We start from the raw sequence: 8,426 nt of genomic DNA, 5'->3' as shown, positions 1-8,426 counted from the left end.
ACCTAGAATCAACAGAGGATAAGAATGTAGTGAGCTTTAGCACGCTAGCAGGTGGGTAATGAGTCCTAGTTTGCTTGACAGAGGGAAAACATGAAGCCATTGGGGATATCAACATTTTCCTCAAATATATTATGACATAAAGACAAATTACAACATTTAGAGGCTAATATCTTAACTTACTGTCCAACAACGAAATCACATGACCTTGTGAAAACATCAGTAAACATTTGTGAAATCAGACTAATCCAGAAAATTTGAGGGTTCAAAGAGTTCATACGGACTCTCCTCCAGAACCCCTGCAAACATGACCCCATTGGAAGACCCTGCTGCTGTGTCTCAATTCACCTACTTCTACACTCTTACTTTTCGAAGTGCATAAGTGCTTTCACGCTTACAAAGATGGCAACATGCAGTGCACTGTAAGATGACCAGATGGTACACGCAGAAAGGTCAAAAATGTGAGAGTAAAACCACAGACAGCTCTATGCAGTGGAAGGGGGCGGGACCACCTACGCATTCTCAAACTTCCGAAGAATTCTGTCCAAGGAAGGAGGACACCTCGTCAGTGTCACATGATAAGTGGAATACGCAAATGTGAAAATTGTTCCTTTCGAAGCCAAGTGCGCAGAGCTGCAGCCAGCAGATATTTTGGTGGTGACAGTCGTGGTCTCGTGTTGCTATCGTCATCTCCGACAAGTTCACCATGGATTTATTTAATATGTAGGAATCCATGCAGTATGTCATAGAGTGTCCTGTGTACGCAGATTACTGCATGTAACCCCACTGACTGAAATATCCGATTGGACATGAGACATAGCACGTGGGTGCGTGTGTGCTTGTGTGTGTGTGTGTGTGTGTGTGTGTGTGTGTGTGTGTGTGTGTGTGTGTGTGTGTGTGTGTGTGTGTGTGTGTGTGTGTGTGTGTGGAGGGGGAGTGTGTGTAATGACAGGTGGTTGTAATGACGAGTCAAATATTTGACACTGGCTAATTACAAAGGTAGTCTTGTGACTTTACACAGTCATAGTTTCCAGAGGTGTTGAAAATAAGGCTTTTGCCTTTGTTTGTTAAACTGCGCACATGATGTGAGGACATGCCCACACACGTGCACAGAGCAGTATTTGCATGTGCGTGTGGGTGTGTGTTTGTGTGTGTGTGTGTGTGTGTGTGTGTGTGTGTGTGTGTGTGTGTGTGTGCGTGCGTTAATACACAGCAAGCAGATCATGACATCAGGAAACCCACCCATAAAAATGAAATGTATCATATTTCCTTTTTTTCTTCCTGGCTTTCGTTCTCTGCCCTCTTGGGGGGGGGGTTATTCCCACACATCACACCACAAATAAATCCTCCCATAACAATATTTCTATTCATGCCACTGCACATCACATCTATCAAAGTCACATATTTATTGCAAGCTATTTTTCTTTTTTCATGGCATTCTCAAACTCAATTCCCATGTCCGAAAATTTCCATATCACTCACATGAGTGGCCGATCAGCAGATTTTTTTCCCCCTCTCCCCATTCGGAAATAAACAATAGCTGCTTTTCAGGACTTCAAAGTGCTGGAGGGGGTGAGAACAGGCTGCTGAGTGGCATAAATATCAAGGTGAGAGATTAGGGCTTATCACAGATTTCCTTTGAGAATAAAAATGTTTCTCCGTGTGGTTTCTGCTTGACTGAGCAGCAACAATGGAAGTGGATGAGGTGTCCATGTGTCATAACAGGGTCACAGGGTCAGCCACAGGTGGTTTATGAATTCTGAGGATGGAGACTATGATCTGCATGAGTTTTCCCCTGGTTCTCCTCGCCTTTCTGCTTCACGCCGCTCTTTCCCTGGTGTGCGTTTGACCTAATGTACCCTCTGACCAGAAAAAGCCAAATTACAGGAGAGTGGTGACTTTCCAGGAAACAAACTTTTCACACACAACCATTCACTTCTGATCTCCACAGTGCAGGAGAAGAGAGGGAACAAAACGATCTCAAAACAGCCGGTTGGCATCTTTACAGTGGTGTTGTCCAGCGGTAAGGTTTTCCAACGTGATTCATACGTGCAGGGGGGGGCGTCGGAGACAAGGTCGGCTAAAACCGACGTGACTGCAAATTCCAAATGCCAGTCATTCATAAAGGTTTGGGTCGGTCAAGCCGCAGTCGTGTGGATCAGTGAGTTCTGAAGGGGATTTTATTTTGGATCAGACCACCCCCCCCCCCCCCCCCCCCCACACCCCTCCGTCATTGGTCAGGTAATACCCTACCGCCCCCAAGTGGTCATGGGGCAAATGTAAATGACCTTGAAGTTTGGGTCATTTAGCCAGTTGAATAGACATGAGGACATGGAGTAGGATGAAAATAAACTGTAAAGAAAAGCGTTTTAAAGTAAATGAATACCAGTAATCGTCTTATCAGCCACTTCACATGGCCTTATGTCCTTAGTTCTCATCCAGAATTCAGCTGCCTTGATACTATGTTATGATCTTGCAAATTATTTATGAGTGTGCTTCTTTTCCTTCAAGCCAGCCCCAGTCAGTGAGAGAGAATGAGAAGCAGCAATCTGACTGGGTACCTGTCTGACACAGTGGTGCCATAAGTCGTACGTGACAACGTTCACACAAAATATGACTTGACCCAAAGTCTCCCCTGACACTGTGACACAGAGTAGGGGACTTTTACGTCACAGTTTTGACAAGTAGCTCTTTTCTTCGCCGCGCACAAAGCCTCGACTGTGCTCGTAATGGACTGAGAGAACAGCTGCTCACATGTCAGCTCCAAGATTGTGAGCCACGCTGACTGGTGAGGAGAAAAAAAAAAAGGGCCCCGCGCTGCAGGTGGTTTTGTGGATGTGGACTCCAAGGCGCAGGTGGGCTCCCCCGCGCGCAGGTGCATGCACACTGGGCCCCCGCGTGGACCAGGAGGACTCTGGTCAGGCTGTGCCAGTGCTGCAGTTACTTTCTGCACCATGAACTCAACGCTGAAAGTAAGTGATTATGACAGAGATTACAGATTTCAAGCAGCAGCATCTTTCTGCTTCTGTCTCTCTGTCATTTACAGTGTTAATCAATAACACATGGATTATACTTCACTAAACCTAAATCTCATTTTAAGTCTCTTCATATAAACTTAGGTAGCAGGACACCACACACTCATGTGCACACTTTAAGTACACATGCGATGAACACACACACTCAGAGAGGCTCCATTAGACTAAACTGTGCCCAGTCCCCAGAGTTAATGTTTAGACGCACTGTGTCTGCTGTGATATACGCAGCGAGCAGTGGGGGCGCCGGGCTGAAGGTCAGCCCCACATGTGCTGTTTGATCTTTTCCAGCCAACGGCGAGCCAAATAACATGGATTTAAGGACCCGGGGAGCGGGGGTTGTGGGGTGGTGGTGGTGAGAGGAGGGTTTTATGTAAAGGAGACACAATCACCTCAGGAGAAGTAGGTCGACGAGAGAGAGAGTAGTAGAAAGAAAGCGAGAAGGAGGGAGGCCGAGTTGACGATAGAGAGTATAAATCAATTGGGGATGTGTCCAAAAGAATCGGATACTCAGATGTTGGTGTGTGTGTGTGTGTGTGTGTGTGTGTGTGTGTGTGTGTGTGTGTGTGTGTGTGTGTGTGTGTGTGTGTGTGTGTGTGTGTGTGTGTGTGTGTGTGTGTGTGTATATGTGTGTCTGTAGCAACTGTTGCCGAGCAGCAAAGTTATAAAGTCATCTTTATTGTTATAAAAACAAAGGATCAACGTGATAAACAAAAACATATTACCATGGTTTTCATGCTGACGCTATTTTGTTCTCTAAAATAAAATGAAAAATCTTTTAAGTTCTATTAATTTCCACAATAGATCTGGTGGCACATTTTGTAGTTTATTATATTATTATACCAGAGACATATTGCCATAAAATGCTACATTTGTCAATGCAGCCATGAGCTGCAGACATTTTATAGTAATTTTATTTTATAGTGCAAATGTTATGAGACAATTTTATATAAAACTATAAAATCTTAATGAATGAATAAAAAGTCTACACCCATAGCAGCTTATGAACCTGTACTTTGGCACAGTGGTGCTTTGAGCTAAATGCTGACATTAGCATTATAACATGTTCACAATGAAAGTGAAAATGGGGGGAAATCCCTTGAAGCCAACTAATTGCTGAATCCTGCTCATACGCAAACAATGCATAGAGCAACTTGCACTTTCTCCCACAACTAATGTGTGACGCGCCAATTAAGCAGCACTTTTGTTTGTAATCCTTAGCATGCTAATTAGCATCTTTAGCAGGTATAAGGTTTACCATGCTTACCATCTTCGTTTGTTTGTGTTAACATGCCAACATTGGCCAATTGGCACTATAAGTACAGCTAAGTCTGATGGGGATTAAGCCGTGGCTCCACATTTACATTGTGGGTATGAGCCTGCCATTGGGTGCCCGCTTTATATGGCATTCTCCTCCCCCTCCACTTTGGCCTGCAACCATTTTCATAATGCGAGACCAACCTCCGGGCTAAGTTTTGGCGACGATGTGGATCGTGCACTTACACATTTGACATTTGTCTTTTACTGTTATTGTGGCATTTTCCCCTGCAGGGAATTAGCTATTGTAATGACAATGGCCTCCCTACATGCAAAGGTTCCACCAAGACACGCTCTAACAAAGGAAATACATCATATAGGGACGTTGTCGCTGCATCCTGAGTTTAGCCCCACTAAAGACGATTGTGATTGGTAAAAAAAAAGATAAAGAGATATTTAGCTTTCAAGGTATTGAGTCCTTCACCAAAACTCTGAAGGTTTAGCCTCATGGTGCCATGAGAGGAAAAGTCAGGGGATTTCTAATGTAATTCATCATCTGGGAACCATATGAAGGTCTGGACAATGTTTAACATGTTAGCGCCGGCTCACAGTAACAGGGCGATTATGGTGGCGCATTATGTTGTATGCTGCACAGGAGCAACTTATTCCAGTGGAAGGAGCTGAAATCAAATCATGTTTATTTCATTGGTGTTAATTGACCATTGACAAACTGTGACCTCCTGCTCAGGACACCTTTACTCTGGAGGAAACCAGTTAATCACAGTGCTACTGCAAGAGCAAGTGACAGATTGACAGACATGCAGGCGAAAGTGGTCTCATTGACAGACAGTCTGACAAGCAGAGGGGGACGAGGTGACCGCTCTGAATGCCGCTAAGAACATGAATCCGTCCGTACAAAAAAGAAAAAAGCCTAAATGCTGACGGACACGAACAAAAATAGCACAGACAATCATGCACATGGATATTCATGGACCTGAGTGAAGGTTGCGAGAAGCATTGTTGACCGATCACGTCTCTGTTTTCGTTGGCTGCCCCCACGCATGAACTCCATTTTGCAGACTAATCTTGTCTGTTAGAGTTTTCTACAGCATCATGCTGTGTTTCATTTTGGGCCTTTACCCAGAAATAGATGAACTATCAGCAGCAGCGGCCGAAATGGCATCAAGTTACCCAACAAGTTGTTGCTGAGAGAATGCATATCAAATATCTGCTGGAAATCTGACATGCCTCTAATCGTGTGACTCTCACCACATGCACACAAATACACACAGAGAGACACACACAGACACACACACACACACACACACACACACACACACACACACACACACACACACACACACATTCCCACAAACACACTTGCCAAAAAACTCCACCTGCTCTTTCCAGTCCTTTCCAACCATTCTCCATGAAGCCAATTCAGACCAAATCCTGCTGCTGTGTTGGCTGTGCTCTCCTCCAACCAGTGAAAAGGAAGATGGGGTTTTGTTCTGCAGCCCAGAAAGGCTTCGGGATGTGACGCAGAAACCTCCGACAAGGAATGGGGTGGAACAGAGGAATACAGAGAGGGAATGGGGTGACCACACACACACACACACACTCTCACAGATGTAAAATATGTCTGTAGGACGGTAAATGTGGTCACAGCGCCCTGCGGGATCCAGGGTACGTAGGGTTTGTCTGTGCGGGGCAGTGGAGGGTGAAATGCAAAGAAAAGAGAGAAAATGAGAGGTTCAGTGTGTGTGAATCTCTTTATATACAGTGTGTCTGTGCAAAGTCAAGAATGGGAGATACAGAGCTGAAGGGAAAGAATGAGATCATGACAGGGTGTGTGTGTGTGTGTGTGGTCAAAGTGTCTGAGTGTGTTTGAAAGAGAGAAAGAGAGAGAGAAAGAGAGAGGGGGAGAGAGAGAAAGAGAGCGAGAGCAGAGTTTGCTGCAGTCTGACTTTGACCCACAGGCTGCCAGTAAGCAGGCTGCTGACAGCCTGGCCAGTTGCCATGCGAACCCAACGCCTCGGCAACGTGCAGCCTGCCTCGTACGCAGCGGCGTCGTGGAAACAGTTACCAGGCACGTCGGTTTAACTGAGTCAACAGCTACCACTGGTGGACAAACCCAGACATTCATTCATAAAAACTTGTAACCACAGAAGTATTTCACATGACGTTCAGTGGCGTCAAGATATGTTAGACCCTGAAATATTTCTCCATGACGCAATGTAAGGTTTAACTCTTATGAGACACAGATGAGCCATATCCTTTACAACACATCTTTGCCATCACGCACACATATTTCCACATTTGCTGGGCTATATGTCTTGCTCACACGCCAGCTGATATAGCCACACATTCTCCCTCCAGCTGAAATAACAGCATCTCCATACAGCCAGCAGCAGGACATCCTCTGCTGTAATAGCATATGGGGCAGAGGAGGACAGAACAACCTCCGCCAGGCGTCCAGAGTCAGAACCCAAATCAATTTAATGCCCCAGTACATTTGGATTAAAGCAGCGAGCAGATCAAACAATGAATCTGCAGCAAGCACACTGTCCTCTGTTTCATGGGTCACAGAGTCCAAAAGAACAAATGTGCGCCATTGTGTGAGAGGAGGTGTCTGGTCTTTGCCTAATGCATGAGTGAGTAAAAGTAGGAGGCAAACGACGTCAAAGCGCCACTAAGAGAGGCAAGAGTCCGGTTGCGACAGAGGAGTCCCTGTTAAGTAATACCTCACAGACTTTCCATGTTTGCACAAAGTAAACCAGAGTGTCCTGCAGTCACCTGTAGGAGATAGTCATTGCAATGACAAATCAGTGCGTAATGCAAGTACAAACTGACCTCTAAACAGTGCCGCTGTATTAAGTAGTGTGGTCCATTGTCTATCTCATCTGTTAAACCTAAAACAGTACAACTTTTTTTTACCATATAAAAGTTATTAACCTATAATAAAGTTTGATTTGGGAGAAAGAACAGCAAGATCAACAACAGAGTTAAAAACCAAACTGCTAACTTCCCTCAGACTACAAGGCTAGATAGTGAGTTAGCCTTAGCTTCTTGTTTCTTTTAACTGATAATTCTAATCCCATTCTCCAACATCTTCATGATTGAAAGTTTGTTGTACAAACTAAAGGTTCAATGTGTAATATTTAGGTGAAAGGGATCTTTTGGCAGAAATTGAATATAAAATAATCATAGTGATGTTTTGTTTGAATTGTCATTTTTTCTTTACCCTAGAATGGGCCCTTTATATTCAAATACTTTATATTTACCTCGGGAACTGAAGGCTATCACAGGTTCTATTTCATGTTTGGATGGAGAGGGTGAGGTGAGGGGTATTCAGCTGCGACATTAAACTTCACCACTAGATGTCACTAAATTCTACACACTGAACCTTTAAATAAAGGACCACTCATGCGAATGGTGGCTTCAACAGAAAAAGAACTGCATAGCACGAAAGTTAGCTATGTTATGTGCTCCGAGCAGGAAACTGTGATTAGTTGTTGTTATGTCGGGACTACAGACTGTATATATAGAATACGCATATCCACTTATTGCACATTTGGAGGCATAGTCTGCACAGTAGCAATCGGAGGATGTAGCTGTGGTAGCAAGGTCCCATCAATCTCGACCAATCATGAGTCATCTCAGCTGTCAATCTTGACATTTCACCCCATTTTTTAAATCAAATAACCAATCAAAACCATGAGTGTGATAACAACTATCTAAAAAGTTATTTAATGTGCACTTAAATTTTTTTGTTTGCTCCATGTCCTATCTACTAACATGGAAGAGGTGGGATTTTTCACCTAGACTGCAGCCAGCCACCAGGTGGTGATCAAGACGATTTGGCTTCACTTTAGGGCTGCTGTCATATCGTCCATCTTTATACACAGTCTATGTCAAATGTGACAGAGAGCGTAAACGGAAGCAAGAATGTTTCATTTGAAGACAGTGATTTCTCAGCTTTAGATTTTCTAGATTAAGAGTCTGTGGTTAATAATCAGCCTGTAAAGATATTCAATCGACTCACCCCTCACACCTACATATCTTTAGCACATGTTTATCTAAAAGTCTTCAAACCCTTTTATGATGACATGAGTCAGCAGCCACGCAGACAGACGGCAC

This window comes from Hippoglossus hippoglossus, chromosome 24, assembly GCF_009819705.1.
Source record: "Hippoglossus hippoglossus isolate fHipHip1 chromosome 24, fHipHip1.pri, whole genome shotgun sequence".
Lineage (NCBI taxonomy): Eukaryota > Metazoa > Chordata > Actinopteri > Pleuronectiformes > Pleuronectidae > Hippoglossus > Hippoglossus hippoglossus.
The sequence above is the reverse complement of the archived record's forward strand: the minus strand, read 5'-3'. Positions refer to the sequence as shown.